Genomic DNA, 22,860 nt, shown 5'->3' with positions numbered 1-22,860 from the left:
TCCTCTTTTATGCAAGAATAAAAGGTGAATGGTTGCTAGAACAGTATTGATGAAAAGTAAGATGAAAGACAAAAAGTTGTGTGAGGGTGGCTTTGTGAACTGAGAATCTGTCTCAGATTCATTGTACAAGGTCTATTCCAATATATTGGATGGCTGATGGTAGATTTATAATTACTGTAGCACCTCAGAATAATATTTTTCCTCATGGGAGCATGTAGATTATGAATGCTGATGCTATAGTTGTGAATAAGAGGATAATGCCAACATTTCAGATTTCTAGGAATAGAAATGATTAATAGTGTAAGTCTCGGCCAGCATGTAAGAGGAAAATGAAAAATATTGAATGGCCATTGTCCTGAAAATAGCGAACCATTCAGCTGTATTTTACATCTCATCTGATATGAGTGACTGAAGAAAATGCAGTTGAGGTGTCTGAAGTCTAGTGCAAGGCCAAAAATAATCCTTTGAGGATTTGGAGAATTAGGCTGACACCAAGAAGTGGGCTGAAGTTTCATCATGTAGAAATGTTAGATGGTGTGGAAACAACAATGGATGAGTAGTTAATAATTTTATTAGCAGATGTGGCTTGTGAGTATTGGTCATTATTGTCCTTACAGTTGAAGTACGATGACGGTTTTTCCTATCATTTTTCATGGTTATAGTCCATGTGAGAATAATGCAATATGCTTTATTTTTAAGAAGTATTCCCTTGGTTATAGGTTTTGTAGGTTTTTCTTCAAAACTTTCTCCTATTTATGGAGGCCCAGGGATAATTATTAGTGATGCTGTGGGTTGTGGTATTGTGTTGATTTTTTGTGGGTTTTTCATGGGGTCAATAGTCTTTTTTATTTATTTAGGTGATATGATGGTTGTTTTTGGTTATACTGTGGCTATTGCTATTAAGGAATATCCTGAAATGAGAGTCAACTATTGACATTTCAGGGGCTTTATTATTAGAATTATTAGGAAAGTTGATGTTAGTTCAATGAATATTTGAGTACGATGGGGTAGTGGTCACAATTAATTGTAATAGCATAAAAAGTTAGATAATTATTGAGGGTGAGAGGTTGGGGTGGTGGCATGAGGATTCTGTGGGAGTGGATGCCTCACCCAGCAGATGTAGGCCCACTACCAAGGTTTTGAGAGTTTTTGGCATAAATGCCTACATATGGATGCACTATGACTTATCGCCAGATTAGAATCATAATGATGTGACCTTTCTGCCTGTACCCCGCCAAGAGGAAATATTATTACGTATCTCTTGGCCTGTAATCTAGGTGATTTGTCTCTCCTGCCTCTTCCCTCAGAGGATGTCGTGAAACATCATTTGACTTAACATCTAGGTCATGTGCCTCTCCTATCCTGCCTAGGTCCTGCTGACAAAATAAATTGTGACATACTACTGATTGCAAAAGCTAAATGATGTGACTCTTCTTCATATTCTAAACTCTGCCAAGAGAGGGGATTATTACATATTGAAAAGCACAGCACTTTGGTAGAGTGACTCTCCTTTTTTTCTTCTTCCCTGTTTATCATGGGTTTGGTGATATATTATTTGAGGCTGTACCCAGTTGATGTGACCCTTCTGACTAACACCAGCCTGCAAATGAGATTAAACCATATCACTGGCTCAGCACTGAGGTGATGTGATTCTCCTGCTTTGTCCCTGCTCACAGGTGAAATTGGGACATATACCTGGGTTAAACACACATGTACAATAAGTGTCATAACTGTACCCAGCCAGTAGAGATATTTTGACTATCATAGCCAGTCTCATGGCCATGGGTAAAGTTCTGGGTTTTTCACTTGTATAAGGTTCCCGAAGGATTATAGTCCTCAGATCTATCACATAAACTCTTAATGGTACATAGAGTGTCATAATAGAGACCAGGAACCAGGTGAGAATGTGACTCTTGTACGTACACCTAGATGACACGATTCCCATTCTCAAACTTGAATGAGGTAGTATATCTCACATAAAAAAAAAAAAAACAGTTGAAGGTTGAAATAATTACTCTCTTACATGGATCAGATTCACAAGAGCTTTGGTAATATTTAAACCATGATTTAGCACACCTGTTTTGTTGTAACTCCCCTACTGAAACACAATCTTCAAGTGGGATTGGAGCTCTTATATGTAAGTCTTGCCCATTGTTGAGATTGTGACTCCAATACTTTGACTCAACTCACAGAAAGTTTTGACTCACATATACAAAACCAGGACTTGTGTGTGAAGTGAAACTTATTTCCAAATATTGTTGAGAGTGTAATTAAGACAGGTACCTTTGCCTAGCACATGAATTATTTGACTGTCTTTTCTATTCTCAGACCACAGATGAAATTGTGCCATATGTGGGACAAGCATCTAATCAATATATAACACCTTCCTTGGCTCTGCCTATAAAGGACACTTTTACATATCACTGGGATTATTGCCCAGGTGATGTGAATAATGTGCCTGAGACTGGCCTACAAAAAGAATTGTGTCTTATATTTAGTTCCATCATGTAAGTTATGTGACTCCCTTCTACTGCCTAGGCCCTGCACTTACATTGCATTGTGACACATAACTGGGCACTTTACCCAGGAGATGTGATTCTAGTTTTTGGGTTCTGTCAACAGGAAGCATTGCAGCATATCACTTGGGTCAAGAAGGTGATTTTTTTTTTTTTTTTTTTTTGCTTTTGCTTTTCTGACAGGACCCTGCCAACAGAGAATACTGGAATATTTCTGGCCATCATTTAGGTGATGTGGCTTCTCTGCCTGTTTCATAACCACAGAAGGAATTGTAACATACACCTAGGTATGGCTTACAGGCATGATAATGAGGCTCATATGTGGACTCAGCCAATAGAGGATATTTTGACTCTTATAACTAGGTTTAGGGATGTGTGATGTTCAGGATCTGCTTCTAGTGAAAAGATCAAAGAAGATTATGACACTCACACCTATTTTACAAAGGGCTCAGCACATGGGTAAAATTGTGAGTCTTGTATGCAAACCCTGCTGACAGGACTCTCCTCATCTCACATGGATGAAACAAACTGTCATAAATAAAAACAGCACATGTGTGGTATTGTAAATCTCATCTTTCAAATTTTCTGACGTTGTGACTCTGGTATAAATCTTTGCCAAACACCTGTGTAATTTGACTCCCCAGTTTTTTTCCAGCCCATATATGGGATTTTGATATCTAGCTAGGCCAACCTCAAGGTGATGTGACTCATATGCCTGGGCCCTTCTCTCAGTATGTATTGTGACATATCACTAAATCTAGCAACCAGGTGATGTTACATTCTTGCCTGTGCCATGCCCACCAAAGTTATTGTGACATATTTCTGTGTCCTCCTCATAGGTGATGTAACTTTCTTCTCTTGAATGAACCATATGCAAATGAATAACAATGGCATATTTCTAGGCCAGGCACACAGGTGAGGGTAGTTGTAGGCCAGAGCCATGCCCAAAGGAGGGCATTGTGACATATCTCTGGTCCTATCACGTATGTAATGTGGCTCTCAGATTCTGCTTGGGCCTTGTCAACCTGTAGAGTGACATATTTTTAGGCTAGGAACAGAAGTGATGGTACTTTTTTGCCAGGGCAATGCTCCATAGTGGACATTGTGACATACCTCTAGGCCTTTCACCTTGGTGAAGCGACTCCTTCCATGGGCCCTACTCAGATGGAGCATTGTGGCATAAGCAGAGAGCCTGTACCAAGGTGATGTTACTGTTTTGGTTGGGTGCTATTCTAAAAGAGCCTTGTGACTTATCTGAGGACCCAGAACTTGAGTGATTTGGCTCTTCTGCTTGATTTCTGCCCACATATTACATGGTGAAATATTCCTAGGGAAGCATCTAGGTGATATGACTCTCCTCATCTGCCTGAGGCTTGCCTACTGAGGAGATAGGGACGTATCTCTGTGCCCATGACCTAAGTGACATGACTCTCTTTTCCTGCCTGTGCCTTTAAAAGGGGATTGGACAATATTGCTGAGCCCAGCATTTAGGTAATATCACAGTAGTCTTTTTTGTAAACCATAGTCACAGGGGAAATTTTGACCTGTTGCACCCAGATGATGTTACTCTTCTGCCAGAGACTTGAATGGAAAGGGAATTATACTGGTAGGCCCAGCAACCTGATTATGCTACTGTTCTGCCTGTGCCAGAGTCACAGAAAGTATTTTTGCATAATTTCACACATCAAAAGTAGGTCTTTTGGCTCTCATACCTTTGCTAAGATATTCCACATGTGGAATTGTGTGATATTGCTGGGTCCAGCACCCAGTTAAAGTGACCTGTGTATCTAGGTTCTGCATAGAGACAGCATTGTGACTTGTTAGTTGCCACATCACTTAAGTGATGTTATTATTTTTTCTAATTTTTTGTATACAAATGGGATTATGACATATACCGGGATTCAGTTCACAGGCATGATGGCCAGACTTACATTGGGATTCAGTCAATGGAAGATATTTCACCTCTCATCGCTAGGCTTAGAGCAATAGGAAAAATCCTGGGTTACATTCTTGTACAAATCTCACAGAAGTTTAAAACACTACCTCATATTGTATAAACTTTTTAGGTGGTACACTGTGTTTCATAACGCGGCCCAGCAAAAATTTAAGATTATGACTCCCAAAAACACACTCAGGTGAAAATAAATGTTGTCACATTGCACATTTACAAAGCCCACTGTTGATGTACTGAATCTAACAAAAGAAAACAGTACAAAGGTGGAATTTTGACTCTCATGTGTGGATCTGGTCACAGGTCTGATTGTGACTCATGTATGGAGCCAGCACTCAGGCATAAAAATGGGTCTTATTCCTTAACTCAGCCTAAATATGAGACTTTGACTATCATACATGGTTTCAAGGCAATATCTAACATTGTGAGTCCATATGAGCTTGTGGGCCTCAGAGTAGTTTGCAACACTCATGCTTGCCATAAAAATTTCTCGGATGTTGAAAGGGTGTCATACAATGCCCCAGAACACATGTGACATTATGACTCTCATATGCATGCCAAGCTAACAGTTAAAGGTGTCACCCTCAAAGATGAGGAGATTGTGGCATATCACTTGGCCTAGTACCCAGGTGTTAAACTTTTACTTAAATCATTCCCTATGTGTGCATTGTGACATATTGTTGGGTCAGAATCATAACAATGTGATTCATGCCTTGGCCCTGCCAACAAGGGATATGACCACATATCTATAAGCCTATCAGCTAGGTCATTTGTCTATTTTGCCTGTGATTTGCCCAAAAGTAGCATTGTGATGTTGGTGGGCATAGCGTCTAGGAAATGTGACTCTCCTCTCCTGCCTAGGTCCTGCCTGTAAACTAATTGTGACATACTGGTGAGTGCAAAACCTAGTTAATGCAACTCTCCCTTTTATTATGGATTCCTCCAAAAAAGGGGATTACTACATATCGCTGAGCCCAGCACCAAGGTGGTGTGACTCTCCCCTTTTTCTTCAAACTATGTCTACAGGGAACATGGTGCCATATTACTTGAGGCTGTACCCAGGTGATGTGACACTTCTAACTTGGTCCTGGCTGCAAAGAAGATAATAATGTATCCTGAGCTCAGAACCCAGGGGGTGAGACCCTCCTGCCTTGTTTCTGCCTACAGGTGAAATTGTGACATATAGCTGGGTTCAACTCACATGCACTAATATAACAATCATACTTCGGCCCAGAAGGGGGAGATATTTTGGCTCTCATAGTCAGTCTTATGGCAATAAGTAAAGTAATGGGTCATTTAATTGTATGAATTTCATAGAGGATTATGACACTCAGGTATACCATATAAAGTCAGAGTGATACAAAGAGTGTTATAACAGGGAACAACAACCAGGTGCAGTTGTGACTCTTGGATGCACACCCAGCTGACCCCATTTTTATTCTCTCAAAAGAACAGGTACAATTAGGGTACCAAATCTCACACAGAGGTGCACTCAAAGGCCAGACATGGTGACTAATGCCTATTATTCCAGCACTTTGTGATATAAACCTAAGGCAAGCACCTGTGTGATTTCACTCTTCAGACTGGATCTAGCCTACAAATGGGATTTTGATATCTACCTGGGTCAACATTGAAATGATGTGACTTTTCTGCCTGTATCTTGCTTAGTAAGAATAGTGACGTCACTAGATCCAGCACTTAGGTGAGGTTACATTCTTGCCTGCACCATGCCCACAGACATCCTTGTGACATATCACTGTGTCCATCAATCAGAAGACATAACTCTCCTCTCTGGAATGGGTCCTGCACACAGGGCAGAACAGAGACATATTTCTAGGCCAGGCACACAATATTCTTTTGCAAGTGCCATGCTCAAAAAAGGGCATTTTGACATATCATGGAACCTATCATGTAGGTGATATGGCTCTTCCTCTTGGGACCTACATATTGCTAGGCCAGGCACAAAGGCGATGGCACCCTTATCAGGGTCATGCTTTAAGGAGGGCTTTGCAACATATCTCTGGCCTAGCCCATGTGACTTCCTGCTTGGTTCTGCCACATAGATCATTGTGACATAAGGGTGAAACCTGCATCTAGGTGATGTAAGTCTCTTGTCTGGGTCCTTCTCTAAGGGTGACTTAAGAATATCTCAGGACACAGGACCAAATGATTTGGCTTTTCTATCTGGTTGTTCCAACATATTAAATTGTGACATATTCCTAAAGAGGCATCTAGGTTATATGACTGTCTTTTTCTGCCTGAGCCATGCCTACTGGTTGCATTAGGCCATATCTCGGAGACCACAACTTAAGTGATATGACTTATTCTTTCTGGGCCTTTACAACGGGAATATTGTGACACATTGGTGAGCCTAGCACTTAGGTAATATGACTCACATCGTCTTGCTGAACAAGGCCCACAAACAGAACTTTTGACATATTTCAGGGCCCAGCACCTGGATGATGTTACTCTTCTGCCTAGGACATGTATAAAGAGAAAATTATGGCATATTGCTTGGCCTACCTGCTAATGATGTGACTCTCCTTTCTGTACCAGAGCCACAGAAGGTATTTTGACATATCTTTGTCCCATTCTGTAAGTGCTTTGGCTCTCATCACATTGCTGGGATTCTTCCACATGTGGTTGTATCAAATTTCTGGCTCAAGCTGTCAGTTAATTTGAGCCTATTTTTTAGGCTCTGCCTAGAGAAGACATTGTGGTATATTGCTTGGCAGAGCATCTAAGTGATGTTAACCCTCTGCCTAGTTTTTTGCCCACAAATGGGACTGTGACATACACCTTGCTTCAGTTCAAAACATAATGATCAAGCTTATATTGGGAATCAGCCAATAGAAGATATTTTGCCTCTCACCACTAGGATTATGTCAATAGGTAAGGTTCTTCATTGCAAATGTGTACAAAGTTCACGTAAGTTGACAACAGTTATTCACATAATACAAACTTCTTGGGTGGCACAGAGATATTTATAACAGGATGCAGCCAAAAGTTAAGATTGTGACCCCAACAAGCCCCCTGTTGAGGTCCTGAGTCTAACAACTGAATAAAGCACAAAGTTGGAATTGTGCCTTTCAGAAGTGAATCTGGCCACAGGTGGGATGGTGACCCATTCTGGACCAAGCTCATGGCACAATGATGGTCTCATCCCTGAAGTCAGCCTATAGGAGAGATGTTGACTGTCATACCTGGGTTTAGGGCAATATGTGAGATCATGAGTCCATATAAGCATGAAGAACTCAGAGTTTTGAAACCCTCATGCGTGTTGTAGAAAATTCTCAGATGTAGTAGAGAGTGTCACACAATGGGCAGCACACACGTGAGACTGTGACACTTATATTCACAACTAACAATGATGTCACTCTTAAAGACGAAGCTATTGTGTCATATCTCTTGATCTAGTACCCCAGTGTTCAGTCTTTTTTGTTTAAATTCCTTTCTATAAGAGCATTATGGGTCAAAATCATGATAATATGTGTCTTCTGCCTGGGCCCTGGAAACAGGGGCTATTTTCACATATCTTCATTGTAACACACGATTGAGTGCAAAACTTAGGTGACATGCTTCTCTTCTTTGTCCTGAACTCTGCCGAGAAAGAATTATTAAATATTGCTAAGTGCAGCAACCAGGTGATGTAATTCTCTCTTTTTTTTTTTTCCTTTAACCCATCTACGTTGGGCATGGTGATCTATTACTTTAGGCTGTCCCTGCCTACTGGGGACATTGGGATACATCTCTGAGCCCATGGCATACATGAAATGGCTCTTTTCTTCTGCCTGGTCTTTGCACTGGGGGAATTGTGACATATATCTGAGCCTAGCGCTCAGGTTATTTGACTCTCATTTTTTTCTCAAACCGTGCCCACAAACACAAATTTTGACTTATTGCAGAGCCCAGCACTGAGATAATGATACTCTTTTGCCTGGTTCCAGCATATAGAGAGAATTATGGCATATTGCTGGGCTCAGCACCTGGATAATGTGACTGTCATGCCTGTGCCAGAGCCACAGAAGGTATTTTGACATATTCTATGCCCATTATGTAGGTGTTTTGACTCTCATCCCTTGGCTGTTTTGTTTGTTTGTTTGTTTGCTTGTTTTGTTTGTTTGTTTTTCGCATGTTGGATGGTTCATGTTGCTGAATCTAACACCCATTTAATGTGACTCTAATTCCTATAATCTGCCTAGAGTGGGTATTCTGACATGATGCTTAACACAACTCCTAAGTGATGTTACCCTTCTACCTATTTTTTTGCCCACAGATGGAAATATGACATATACCTTAATTAGTTCACAGGCATAATTGTCAAACCTGTACTGAAATTCAGCAAATAGGAGATATGTTGCCTTTCATCACTAGGCTTAGTGGAATAGATAATGTCCTGAGTTGCATATTTGTACCATGCTTACAAAACTTTACAATACTAATTCATAATATATAAACTCCTTGGGTTGTACAGAGGCTTTCATGACAGGCAGCAGCAAAAAGTTTTGATTGGGACTCTCAATTACACTCCCAGATGAAAGCAAATATTCTTCCCATCCCACATGACCTAAGCACATTATTCAAGTCCTGAGTCTAAAAAGTGAATAAAATATAAACCTGTAATTGTGACATTCATGTGTGGATCTGGCCACAGATGAGATTGTGACTCACTTCTGAATTCAGCTCACAGGAGTAATAATGAGTACTATTCCCAAAAAGAGCCTACAGAAGAGATGTTGACTATTATGCCTGTGTTTAGGGCAATAGCCAAGATTGTGAATGCATACAAGCATGTAGGTCTCAGAGTGGTCTGCAACACTCATGCATGCTGTATAAAGCCTTTAAATGTTGTATAGTGTCATACAATGGCCCAGGAATCATGGGAGATTGTGAGACTCTCATATACAAACCAAGCTCACAGTTAATGGTGTCACCATCAAAGACAAGGAAATTTGTCATATTCCTAGGCCTAATACCCAGGTGTTGAGAATTTTTGACTTAAATTCCTTCCCATGGGTACATTGTGACATATCGTTGGGTTACAGTAATAATAATGTGACTCTTCTGCCTGGACCCTAACAACAGGGGATATTATCACTTATTTCTGGCCCTGTAAGCTAGAAGATTTATCTCTGCTGCCTGTTCTGTGCCCTCAAAGGACATTGTGAAATATTGTTTGACTTAACTCCTAGGTAATGTGACTCTCTTCTCCTGCCTGGGTCCTGATAACTAAGGAAATTGTGACATATTGATTATTGAAAAATCTAGGTGATGTGACTCTCCTTCTTATTCTAGACTTACCCAAAAGAGAGGTTTATTACATATTGCAGAGCCCAGTAAATAGGCTGAGTGGCTCTTCTCTCTTTCTTCTTCCCTTTCTATAGTGGGCTTGATAACATACTATTTGAAGCTGCACCCAGGTGTTGTGATTCTTCTGACTAGAACCAGCCTCAAAATTAGATTATACTGTATCACTGGCTCAGCTCCCAGATGATGTGCTTCTCTTGCCTTGCCCCTGCTCACAGGTGAACTTGTGACATATTTCTGGTTTAAGCAAACATGCACAATAATAACTCTCATACCTGGACTCAGCCAGCAGTTTTATTTTTACTGCCATAGTCACTCACTCTCACTGTCATGGGTAAAGTCCTGTGTTTTTCACTTGTATAAAGTTCACTAATGATTATAACACTCAGGTGTATCATAAAAAGCATTGATGATAAAAAGAGTGTCATAACAGACACCAGCAGTGAGGTGAGAATGAGACTCCTGTATGCACACCCAGCTGAAACGATTGTCATTCTCACACATGAACATGGCCTGGGAATGAGTTATTAAATCTAACATATATAAAGCAGTCAAAGATTGAAATAATTACTTTCATACATGGATCAGATTCAGAGGTGGTTTGGTAACGTTTGAACCATAATTCAGCACAGCTGTGGTGCTGTGACTTCCCTGTGGGAACAAAATCTTACAGTCAGATTGAGGTTTTTATACATGTATCTTGCCAGTTGTTGAGAGTGACTCCTATACTTCAACCCAACTCATAGAAAGAGTTGACTCACATACACAAAACCACACAACTCGTGTGGAATGTGAAACTTATTTTTGAACTTTCTGAGAGTGTGTTTGAGTCAGGTAACTTTGCCCAGGACATGAATAATTTGACCGTCTTTTCTAGGCCCAGACAACAGATGAAATTGTGCCGTATGAGGAACAAGCACCTAAGCAATATATAGCAACTTCCTTGGCTCTGCCAACAAAGGACACTTTCATATATCACTGGGACCATTACCAAGGTGGTGTGAATTATCATCCTGAAACCTGCCTACAAAGAGAATTGTGTCTTATATGTAGGTCCTTCACATAAGTGAAGTGACTCCCTTCTAGTTCTTTGGCCCTGCACTTACAGTGCACTTTGACATGTAACTGTGCACTTCACCTGGGTGATGTGATTCTCTATTTTGAGTTTTGTCCACAGGAAGCATTGTAGCGTATCACACGGATTAGCATCTAGGTGATTTTTGTTTTGTTTTGTTTTTTGCTTTTGGCTGTGCCCTCACCACAGGGAGATGATGATATGTTGCTGGGCTTAGTAACAACATGAGGCCACTCTCCAGCCTTGCTACTGCATAAAGGGGTCATTGTGACATATACCTAGGCCAATTGCCTAGGTGAAATGAACCTCCTCTTTTGCCAAAGTCCTGCTTACACTGGGAGTTTTGATGTAACTGAAACCAGCATCCAGATTATGTGACTCTTTTGCAAGGGTCCTGCACACTAGGAGGATTGTATTGTTTCTCTGGACCCACAAACCCTATGGTGATGTAACCTTTCATTTGTTCTCTCTGGACACAGGTGTTATTGTGTCATATGTGAGACCACAGCAGAAGCCAAATAACAATTCATATGCCTGAAGCCAGGGTATGTGCAGGATGGTGAGCCTTATTCTGAAATTTTTCCATAAATGTAATTGTGACATTTACCTTTGCACAGCTCCTGAATGATTTAATAATTTTGTCTAGGTATAGCCCACAAATGAGATTTTGACAAACGCCTATGCCAAGCACCTTTGTGATTTGACTCTGTCATCTTAACAATGTCCTCAGGAAGGATTGTAACGTACATCTGGACCAATTGTCTAGGTTACGTGACCCTCCAAACCTGCTTGTACCCTGCTTATTTTAGTAATTGTACCATTTCTAAAAACTGCATCCAAATGGTATGACTTTCTTGCCTGGGCATTATCAACAGGAACATTGTGACATATTTTTGTGTCCATCATTTAGGTGATATGACTCTCCTCCTCTGCCTGGACACTGCCCACAAAGGACATTGTGCCACAGAGCTGGAATTAGCACACAAGCTATGTGTCTACAAAGGGAATATAGAAATATTCCTGTCCCAGCATTTAGGTAATGTGGCTGTTCTGCCTTCTTCATAACAACAGAGGACATTGTGACATATACCTAGGCATGGCTCACAGGAATGATAATGAGTCTCATATTGGAATAAAGCCAATAGAGGCTATTTTGACTCTTATAACTAGGTTTATGAAAGTGTGAGATGTCATGGATTACCTCCTGGTTCGAAGGTCATAAAAGATTACAACACTGACACTTATTTTACAAAGTCTTCTGGTTATAAAGACAGAGTCAGATCAGGGCTCAGCACAGAGATGAAATTGTGAGTCTTTTATACAAACCCAAATGACAGTCAAGACTGTCATAATATTACATGGATGAAGCCAACAGTCAGACATGAAAAGAGGACATGTATAGTGTTGCAAATTTCATGTGTGAAATTTCTGACAGTGTGACTGTCATATAAATCTTTGTGAAGCACCTTTGTAATTTGACTCTTCAGACTTGTTCCAGTCCATATGTGGGAATGTGATATATACCTAGATGAACCTTGAGGCGATGTGACACTCCCGCCTGGGCTCTTCTCTCAGTAAGGATTCTGATATATTACTGGATCTAACACCCAAGTGATCTTACATTCTTGCCTGCACCATGAGCAAAAAATTGTTGTGACATATTTTTGTGTCCACCTCATAGGAGATGTAACTCTCTTCTCTGGAATGGATTCTGTACAAAGGGAGGATAGTGACATAATGTAAGGCCAGGCACACAGGTGAGGGTATTTTTTCCCATAGCCGTGAACAATGGAGGACATTATGACATATCTCTGGGCCTATCACTTAGGTTATGCGGCTTTCCTGTTTTTTCCCTGCCAACCGGGAGAGTGACATATTTCTAGGCCAGGAACACAGGTAAGGGTACTCTTGCCAGGGCTATGCTTCATAATGGACATTGTGATAGGTCTCAGGGCCTATCACCTAGGTGAAGTGACTCCCTCCTTAAGCCCTACACGTATTGTAGGCTTAAGCACGGAACCTGCACCAGGGTGATGTAACTGTATTTGCCTGGGTGCTGTTCTAAAAGAGCCTTGTGACATATCTCATGACCCAGCAACCAAGTGATGTGGCTCTTTTGCCTGATTTCTGCCCACATGTTATATTGTGACATATTCCTAGGGAAGCACCTAGCTGATATGACTCTCCTTGTCTGCCTGAGCAGCTTAGGTCTGCTGAGCCTAGCTTAGTTTATGTGACTCTACTCTTTTTTCTGAATTATGCCCACAAACGAAAATTTTGACCTACTGCACCCAGATGATGTTACTGTTCTGCCAGAGTCCTGTATAAAGAGGGAATTTTTACATACTGGTGGGAGCAGCATCCTGACGATGCTACTGGTTGGCCTGTGCCAGAGCCACAGAGAGTATTTTGACATAGCTTCAGCCCATTCTGTAGGTGTTTGGCTCTCATCCCTTGGCTAAGTTTTTCACATGTGGAACTGTGTTATATTAATCAGTCCAGCACCCAGTTAATGTGACTCTCCTTCCTAGGTTTTACTGAGTGAGGGCATTGTGACATGTTGCTTGCCACATCACCTAAGCTATTTTATTCTTTGTTCTAAGTTTTTGCTCACAAATGGGATTATGCCATATACCTTGCTTCAGTTCACATGCATGATGGTCAAACTTATATTGAGATTCAGCTAATAGAAGGTATTTTGCCCCTTGTCACTAGGCTAATGGAATAGGTAAAATCCTGGATTGCATTTTTGTAGAAGGCTCACAGAAATTTACAACGCTAATTCTTATTCTACAAACTGCTTGGGTGGTACAGAGAGTTTCATAACAAGGCCCCACAAAAAATTATAACTGTCTTCCTCAATGACACACCCAGTTAAGAGTAAAAGTTACAGGAATCCCACATTTACAAAGCTCATTGTTGAAGTACTGAGTTTTACTAGGGAAAACAGAACAAAGATGGAATTTTGACACTTATATGTGGATCTGGCCACAGGTGTGATAGTGACTGATTTTTGAACATTATCATGTATCCTGAGGTTACAGGCATAGGGTGGCTCACTCCTGTAATCCCAGCACTTTGGGAGGCCAAAGTGGGCAGATCATGAGGTCAAAATAATGAGATGATCCTGGCTAATATGGTGAAAACCTCACTCTACTAAAAATACAAAAAGTTAGTCGAGCATGTTGGCAGGCACCTGTAATTCCAGCTACTTGGGAGGCTGAGGCAGGGGAGTCACTTGAACCTGGAAAGTGGAGGTTGTAGTGAGTGGAGATTGCGCCACTGTGCCACTGTTCTCCCGCCTGAGCGACAGAGTGAGACTCCCTCTTAAAAAAAACAAAACAAAAAGTCTCACTCTGGAACTCAGCCTAAATGAGAGAAATTGACTATCATATCTCAGTTTAAGGCAATATATAACATTGTGAGTACATATGAGCCTGTGAGTCACAGTGTAGTTTGCAACTCTCATCCATGATGTATAAAGCCCTCAGATGCTGTAGAGGGTTTCATACAATGGCCCAGCATGCATGTGACATTGTGACTCGTATACATACTAAGTTCACAGTTAGAATTGTCAGCCTCTAAAATGAAGAGATTGTGTCATATCACTGGGCCAACTATCAAGGTGTTAAAACTTTTGCTTAAATTGTTACCCATGTGTGCATTTTTACATATTATTGGGTCAGAATTATAAGAATGCGACTCTTCTTCCTGGGTCCTGCCAACGAGGGATATTATAACACATCTCTGAGCCTATTAGCTAGGTGATTTTTCTATTTTGTCTGTGTTTTGCCCCCCAAGGAACATTGTGACATCTCTGGAAGTAGCATCTAGAAAATGTGACTCTCCTCTCCAGCCAGATACTGCCAACTAAGGGAATTGTGACATACCACTGAGGGCAAAACCTAGGTAATGCAACTCACTTCTTTATTCTGGAGTTGGCCAAAAGAGGGGATTATTTCATATTGCTAAGCCCAACACCTAGGGGATGTGATTCTCCTGTTTTTCTTCAACCTTTTCTACCATGGACATGGTGCCACATTACTTGAGTCTGTCCCCAGATGATGTTACCCTTCTGACTTGGCCATGCATCCAAAGAAGATTATAAAGTATCCTGAGCACCGAATCCAGGTGACAAGACTCTCCTGCCTTGTTTCTGCCCTCAGGTGAAATTGAGTAGGCTAGAGCACTGTCACCTTTAGTGGTTAGCTCATGCAGTCTTCAGAGGAATTTCAAAATCATAGTTTGTTGGGGCTCAAAAATGGGCTGGTGCAAATGAGAAGCTGCTGTTGAAATAATTGGAGTCAGGAAGGGAATGAGATGTGCTTGGAAAAGTGCACATGCTGCTTAGGTGCAACAGAACTGTCTGGCCAATTCTCTGGTTTGGGCCTTCTGCCATGGAATTAACAGTCATTACCTTTATACTGCATTTGTTCGGTATGAAGACTGTGATGTTGAACACAATATGAGAACTTGTTAAAGACTTTCCACATTTTTAACAATTGTAAATCTACTCTCTAGTATGAATTCTCTTTTCTCTAATGAGGTGTGAGAAAAACTCAATGCTGTGCCACATTTTTCACATTTGTAGGGTTTTTCTCCAGTGTGAATTATCTGATGATTAGTAATGTCTGAGAAGCACTTAAAGGTTTTGCCACATTCTTCACATTCATAAGGCCTCCTTTCCATATTAATTCTCTTGTGGTTAATAAGAGTGAAGAAGCAGGTAAAGGCAGTTCCACATTCTTCACAGATGTATGGTTATGTTCTTCACAGATGTACACTTGTGTTTACTAAGAGCTGAGAACCACATACAAGCTTTTTTTATATTCAATACATTTGTAAGGTTTCTCTCCACTATGAATTATCATGTTTAGTAAGGTCTGAGAAGCAACTATAGTCTTCATCACATTCTTCACGTTTGTAGAGTTTCTCCCCGGTGTGAATTATCTTATATTTAGCAAGTTCTGAGAACAACCTATAGGCTACATTCCTCACATTTGTAAGATTTCCCTCCAGTATAATTTCTCTTTTGATTAGTAAGGTCAGAGAAGCACTTAAAGGCTTTGCCACATTCTTCGCATATGTAGGGTTTGTCTCCAGTGTGATTTCTCTTTGTTTAATAAAGGTTGAGGAGCAGGTAAATGTTTTGCCACATTCATTGCATTTGTTAGATATCCCAGCATGAGCTCTCTTATATTCAGTAACATTTGAGATATTTTCAGGCTTTGCCAAATTGTTTATGTCTGTAGCATCTCTCTGCAGTATGAATTCACTTCTGTATAGTAATATCTGAGAACAACCTACAGTCTTTGCCACATTCTTCACATTTGTAGCATTTCTCTATGCTGAAAATTTTCTTATGTTCAGTAAAGACTGAGCACAACTCAAAAGCTTTGCCACATTTATTTCATTGACAGGTTTTGCTATAGGTAGTTGACAAACATTGATGAAGGCCATTATAACTGCTTTTCTGCCCCTTGCAATCATCCACAATTTGGTAGTCTTTTTTTTTTTTAATGTAAACTATTAAGGTCACAGCTTCTATATTTTCTCAGATTCACTTTTTGAAATGAATCTTGTATGTCATTCTCCAGCAATATCTCTGCAGGAAAATGAAAAGAGTCAGCTGAAAGAAAAAAAAAAAAAGAACAACATAACTCTCCCATCATGAGACACAGATTAATACATTTTACAAATGTATAATTATACAAAACACGTTAACTAGGTGACAATAAAACACCACAGGTTCTAATTCCTTTATAGACATATAAACTTAACAGAAATATACTGACCAAAATGTCATTGTGAAAAGTCTAAGAACCAGTTAAACCTTTGCTATTCTTCATCCTATTATGAGTATAAATATAAACTCCTAACTTCTGCCTTACCCATCCAAAAATAAGTAAAATTGTGGCATCTTTGTCAATGCTCCTGGCTCTTTGTGACCTTACTAAAGACTAATTTCTATATTTCATGACAGTATTGAAAAGAAAGGTGGTGCTCTTTGATACTTTTGGACAGCTAAAACCAAATGTAAATGACTGTCACAAGAGAAGGAAGATGTCAGTATCATTGATGGACAATGGAAATAACATCTGACTACAAGACCTTAATAAGAAACATGAAGAATGGCCAGGAGCAGTGGTTCATGCCTGTAATCCCAGCACTTTGGGAGACTGAGGTGAGAGAATCACATGAGGTCAGAAATTCAAAATCAGCCAGGTCAACATGGTGAAACTGGTCTCTAACAAAAATACAAAAATTGGCCAGGTGTGGTGGCAGTCTGCCTGTAATCCCAGGTATTTAGCAGGCTGAGGAAGAAGAATTGCTTGAAGCTGGAAAGTGGAGTTTGCAGTAAGCCAGGATTGCACCATAGCACTCTAGGTTGGGCAACAAGAGTGAAAAAGCAACTCAAAAATAAATACATACATACATACATACATACATACATACATACATACATACATAAAAATAAGAAAAAAAATGAGGAAAATTTTTTAACTAAAAAACACACAGGCCCAGGGGAACAGGCTTGAGAGACTCCAAGAATCTCTAGGATAAAACTTGGTAACTTATTTTTCAAGACAAAAGACACTTAATAAAGATTTGACATGTGGTTTTTTATTATATAAATTGCAACCTAAGATTACAACATATAACAGCCTGGGTGCAGTGGCTCATGCCTGTAATGCCAGCACTTTGGGAGGCTGAGATGGGAGGATCACGAGATCAGGAGATCGAGACCATCCTGGCTAACACAGGGAAACCCCGTCTCTACTAAAAAATACAAAAAAAAAAAAAAAAAAAATTAGCTGGCATAGTGGTGGGTGCCTGTGCTCCCAGCTACTCAGGAGGCTGAGGCAGGAGAATGGCATGAATCCGGGAGGTGGGGCTTGCAGTGAGCCGAGATCACACCACTGCACTCCAGCCCGGGCGACAGAGCAAGACTCTATCTTAAAAAAAAAAAAAAAAAAAAAAAAATTACAGAATATACTGAACATCAGGGTAATGTGACTCAAGGAAAAATAAAAATAAATATTCAGGAATCAATTATTCAAAATTCAGATGGGGAAATTACTTGAGACAATCAGATTTAAATTATAGATCTATGTTTTAAAAGAAAAAAATAAATTATCCTAAACAATCAAAATTACCATCTCAATGATACTCAGAGAGTAAAATGGAAATAAACAAAACAAAATAAAAGAACAAAAATATTTCAGGCAAAAAGAGAAGAGATTGACATAGTTAAAACACATTTAAAAAAAAGTCTAAGCAAAACACTGTATCCAGCTATTGTATCCTTCAAAATAATAATAAAAGAAATCTAATTACATTATGATCTATGTCAAGATTTAATCACAACATGGCTTCAAGAGACTCACTTCAGAGCTAATAAAAAAAAAAGAAACTGAAAATGCTAGGATGAAAAAAAAATTCCATGCAAGCATTAACAAAATGAAATGAGAAAAGGCTACAATTTATTAAGTTGACAACTGTCATATTTAATAAAATTTACTTTTAGTCAAATTTTACAAGAGACACAGCAGGACATTCAATTATAATAAAAAGGTTCATTCACTGAGAGCCTATACATATATTACTGTTTTCCCAAACACATGAAGCAAACATTGACAGAATTGATGCCAAAATAGTAATATAATAATGGATGCATACATCAATATCTCACTTTCAGTAAAAAATAAACAAGGCAGAATATTAATAAGGAAACAATAATTGAAGGCACTGTAAAATAACTGCACTTAATAAATGTATACAGACAACAGAATACACATCCTTTTCAATAGCTCATAAAACATTTTCCTACACGGACCATCTGTGACACCACAAAAGAAGCCTTAACAATTTTTTAATTGAAATTTTACAGTTATTTACAGACCAAATGGAATGAAACTAGAAATCAGTAAAAGAAGAAAAGCTGAACAATTTAAAGAATAAAATATTAAAATACAGTTTTTTTTTTCTTTTTTTAATTTCTTTTTTGATGGAGTATCACTCTGTTACTAGGTTGGAGTGCAGTGGCACAATCTCAGTTCACTGCAACTTCCAGTTTCCGGGGACAAAGGATCCTTCTTCTTCAGTGTCCCAAGTTACTGGAACTACAGGCATGTACCACCACACCCAGCTAATTTTCTGTATTTTAGTAGAGATGTGGTTTTTTCATTTTGCCCAGAATTTTCTCTATCTCCTGATTTCTCCTTGCATCACCCTCGGACTCTCAAAATGCTGGGATTACAGTCATGAGCCACCATGCTCAGCCAACAACACACTTTTGAGTAGACTTTTTTTCAATGGTTGGAAGAAATAATATTGTGAAGATGTCCATGTGCTTAAAGTGACCCAATGCTCAACATATCCCTTTTTAATTTTAATTATATTTTTCAATAATGGAAAAAATAAAAGATCTCAAGGGACTATGAAAAGCCTGACAGTCTTGAAAAATAAGAAAAATATTGGAAGCCTTACACTTAACAATTTTCACACACATGCAAAATCCTACAATAACCAAAGCACTTTGGTAGGGTTGTAAAGGTAGAACACCAAAGTAATGAAACAGAATGCAGCACAGAAATAAACCCTTGAGTGCAGAAGGGAGACATACCATCTAGGTTTTGCAATCAATCGTATATCACAATTCCTTTGGTGAACAGTACCAGGCAGGGGAGGAGAATAACATTACCTAGATGCTAGTTTCAGCGATATTTTCAAATGTTCTTGGGGGCGGGACACAGGCTGCAGAGACATATCACCTAGCTGATAGGCCCAGAGATATGTGATAATATCCCCTGTTGACATGGCCCAGGCAGCAGAGTCACATTATTATTATTCTGACCCAGAGATATGTAATAATGCAGCCATGGGAAAAAAATAGAGCCAAAATCTCACAACACCTGGATACTAGGCCCAGTGACATGACACAATCTCAACATTTTTGAGGCTGACACCTTTAACTTTTAGCAGACAGTGTATATTAGAGTCACAATCTCACATGTGAGCTGGGTCAGTGTATGACACTCCCTACAACAACCAAGAGCTTTATAAAACCTGCATGAATGGGAAGGACATGGGGGCTCACACCTGCAATCCCAGGAATTTAGGAGGCTGAGGCAGATAGATTATAAGGTCAAGAGTTCAAGACTCACCTGGCCAAGACAGTGAAACCCCGTCTCTACTAAAAATACAAAAAAAAATTAGCCGAGTGCAGTGGCAGGCTCCTGTAATCCCAGCTAATTGGGAGGTTTAGGCAGGAGAATCTCTTGAACTCATAAGGCAGAGGTTGCAGTGAGCTGAGACTGTGCCACTGCACTCCAGCCTGGGTGACAGAGTGAGACTCTTTGAGGCCTACGTGCTCATATGGACACACAATCTTACATATTGTCCTAAACCCTGGTTAGTCAACATCTCTCCTATAGGCAGGGTTAAGGGGGAAGACCCATTATTATGTCTGGGTCCAGAAATGAGTTGTCATTCCACATGTGGCCAGATCAACACATAAAAGTCACAATTCTGACTCTGCTGTATTTCCTTGTTACCCTCAGGACCTCAAAAGTGGGCACTGTAAATGTGGGATGGTGAAAACTTTTAATTTCACCTGGGTTCATAACTGAGAGTCCCAATCTAAACTTTTTGCAGGGTCCTGTTATGAAACTCTTTATCAACAAAGAGTTTATACAATATCAGTTACTGTTGCAAGCTTCTGTCAGCTTGGAACAAATAGGCAACCCAAGAGTTTACCAATAGGTACACTCAGCTTAGCAATGAGAGGTGAAATATCTCCTATTGGCTGAATCCAAATATAAGTTTGATCATCATGCCTGAGAAATGAAGCAAGGTGTATGTCATAATCCCATTTATAGGCATAAAACTAGGCAGGAGAGTAGCATCACACAGATGCTCTGTCACATGTGTCACATGTGATGCTGTGTCACAATGCCTTCTCTAGGCAGGGTATAGGAAGTTGGGCCCATCAACTGGGTGCTGGACCCAGCGATATGACACCATCCCACATGCAGAAAAAAATCCAGCCAAGTTATGAGAGCCAAAACACGTATAGAATGGGCCCAAGATATGTCAAAAAACCTTCAGTGGCTCCAGTACAGGCAGGAGAGACACATCATAAGGGTGCTGAGCCCAGCAATATGCAATATGCCATAAATTTATCTTTATGCAGAACCCAGGCAGAAGAGTAACATCATCTGAGTGCTGGGCCATGCAATAAGACAAAATACTTATTTTGTGGGCATGGATGAAAAAAAAGAGGTGAGTCACATATCCTGAATCCTGGGCTCAGCAATGTGTAAAAATCCTCCTGCTGTGAAGGCCCAAGCAGACAAAGAGCATCACATCACTTAGGTCATGGGCTCAGAGATATGTCCCAATGTCTCCAGTAGGCAAGGTTCGGGCAGATGAGGAGAGTCATATCACCTAGGTGCTTCCCTAGAAATATGTCACAATGTAACACATGGGCAGAAACCAGGTAGAGGAACCATATCACTTGAGTGATGGGTCCTGGGATATGTCACAAGGCTCTCTTGGGACAACACTGAGCAAAGAAATTTACATCATCTAGGTATAGGCTTTCTGCTTATTCCACAGTGCTTTATTTGGGTAGGGACCAAGGAGGCAGTCACTTCACCTACAAGATAGGCCCCAATATATGTCACAATGTCCTCTATGAAGCATAGCCCTGGCAAAAGAGTACCATCAACTGTGTGCCTGGCCTAGAAATATGTTACTCCAGGTTGGAAAGGCCCAAGCAGGAGAGCCATACAACCCAGGTGACAGGGCCAGATATAAGTCACAATGACCTCCTTTGAACAGGGCTCTGGCAAAATAATACATTCAATGGTGTACCTGGCCTTGAAATATGTCACTATCCTTCCTTTCTGCATGGCCCACCCCAGAAAGCAGAGTTACATCACCTATGAAGGGGACACAGAAATATGACACAATAATTTTGGTGGGCATGGTCCAGGCAAGACTATAACATTGCCTGGGTGCTAGATACAGTTGTATGTCACAATCCTTACTTAGAGAATGGCCCAGGCAGGAGAGACACATTACCTTGAGGTTGGCCTAGCTAGATATCACAATCCCATATTTGTGCTGGAATAAGTATGGAAAGTCAAATTATACAGGTTCTTGGCAAGTATTTATACCACAATCACAGTGTTAGATAATTGCAAAGGTGAGATTTACAATACCGCACATATCCTGTTTTCATGTGTGATATTTTGCTTTATCCATGTGAGGTGCTGACAGTCTTTACTGTCAGCTGGGTGTGCATACAAGACTCACAATTTCACCTGTGTTCTGAGCCCTGCTTTGACTCTGTCTGTATAACCCAAAGACTATAAAATACGAGTGAATGTTGTAATCTTTTGTGACATTTGTATAAGAACATTATTCAGGACATCATGCATGTACCTAAACTTGGTTATAAGAATCAAAATAAGCTCTATTAGCTGAATCCCCATATGACAGTCATTATCATTCCTTTGAACCTTGCCTAGGTGTTTTGTCAGAAATGTCACAAAACTTGTGTGCTAGGTCCAGTTCTGTGGCACAGTGTTCACCTAAATGGTGGGCCCCAAAATATGCCAGAATGCCTCCTGTTAACAGGGCCCAGCCAGGAGTCATGCCATTTGGATGCAGTGTTTAGAAATGCTACAATTACCAAAGGAAGCAGATTACAGGCAGTTGAGGAGAGTCACGTAACCTACATGGCTGGTCCGGAATTATATTACAATCCCCCCTGAGGACCTTGTTAAAATAACACAGTCAAATCACCAAGGTTCTTGGCCCATGTATTTGTAAAATCTCATTTTTGGCTATACCTGGCAAAATTATCAAATAATTCTGGAGCTGGTCAAAGGTATGTGTACACAATTATAATTGTGGAGAGGTTTAAAAATGAAAGTCATCATCTTGCACATGTTCTGGCTCCACGTATATACATTGTTATAAGGCTTTTGTTATGGTTTCAG

Source organism: Pan paniscus, chromosome Y (assembly GCF_029289425.2).
Source record: "Pan paniscus chromosome Y, NHGRI_mPanPan1-v2.0_pri, whole genome shotgun sequence".
NCBI classification, from domain to species: Eukaryota; Metazoa; Chordata; class Mammalia; order Primates; family Hominidae; genus Pan; species Pan paniscus.
Note: the sequence above shows the minus strand (reverse complement) of the source record.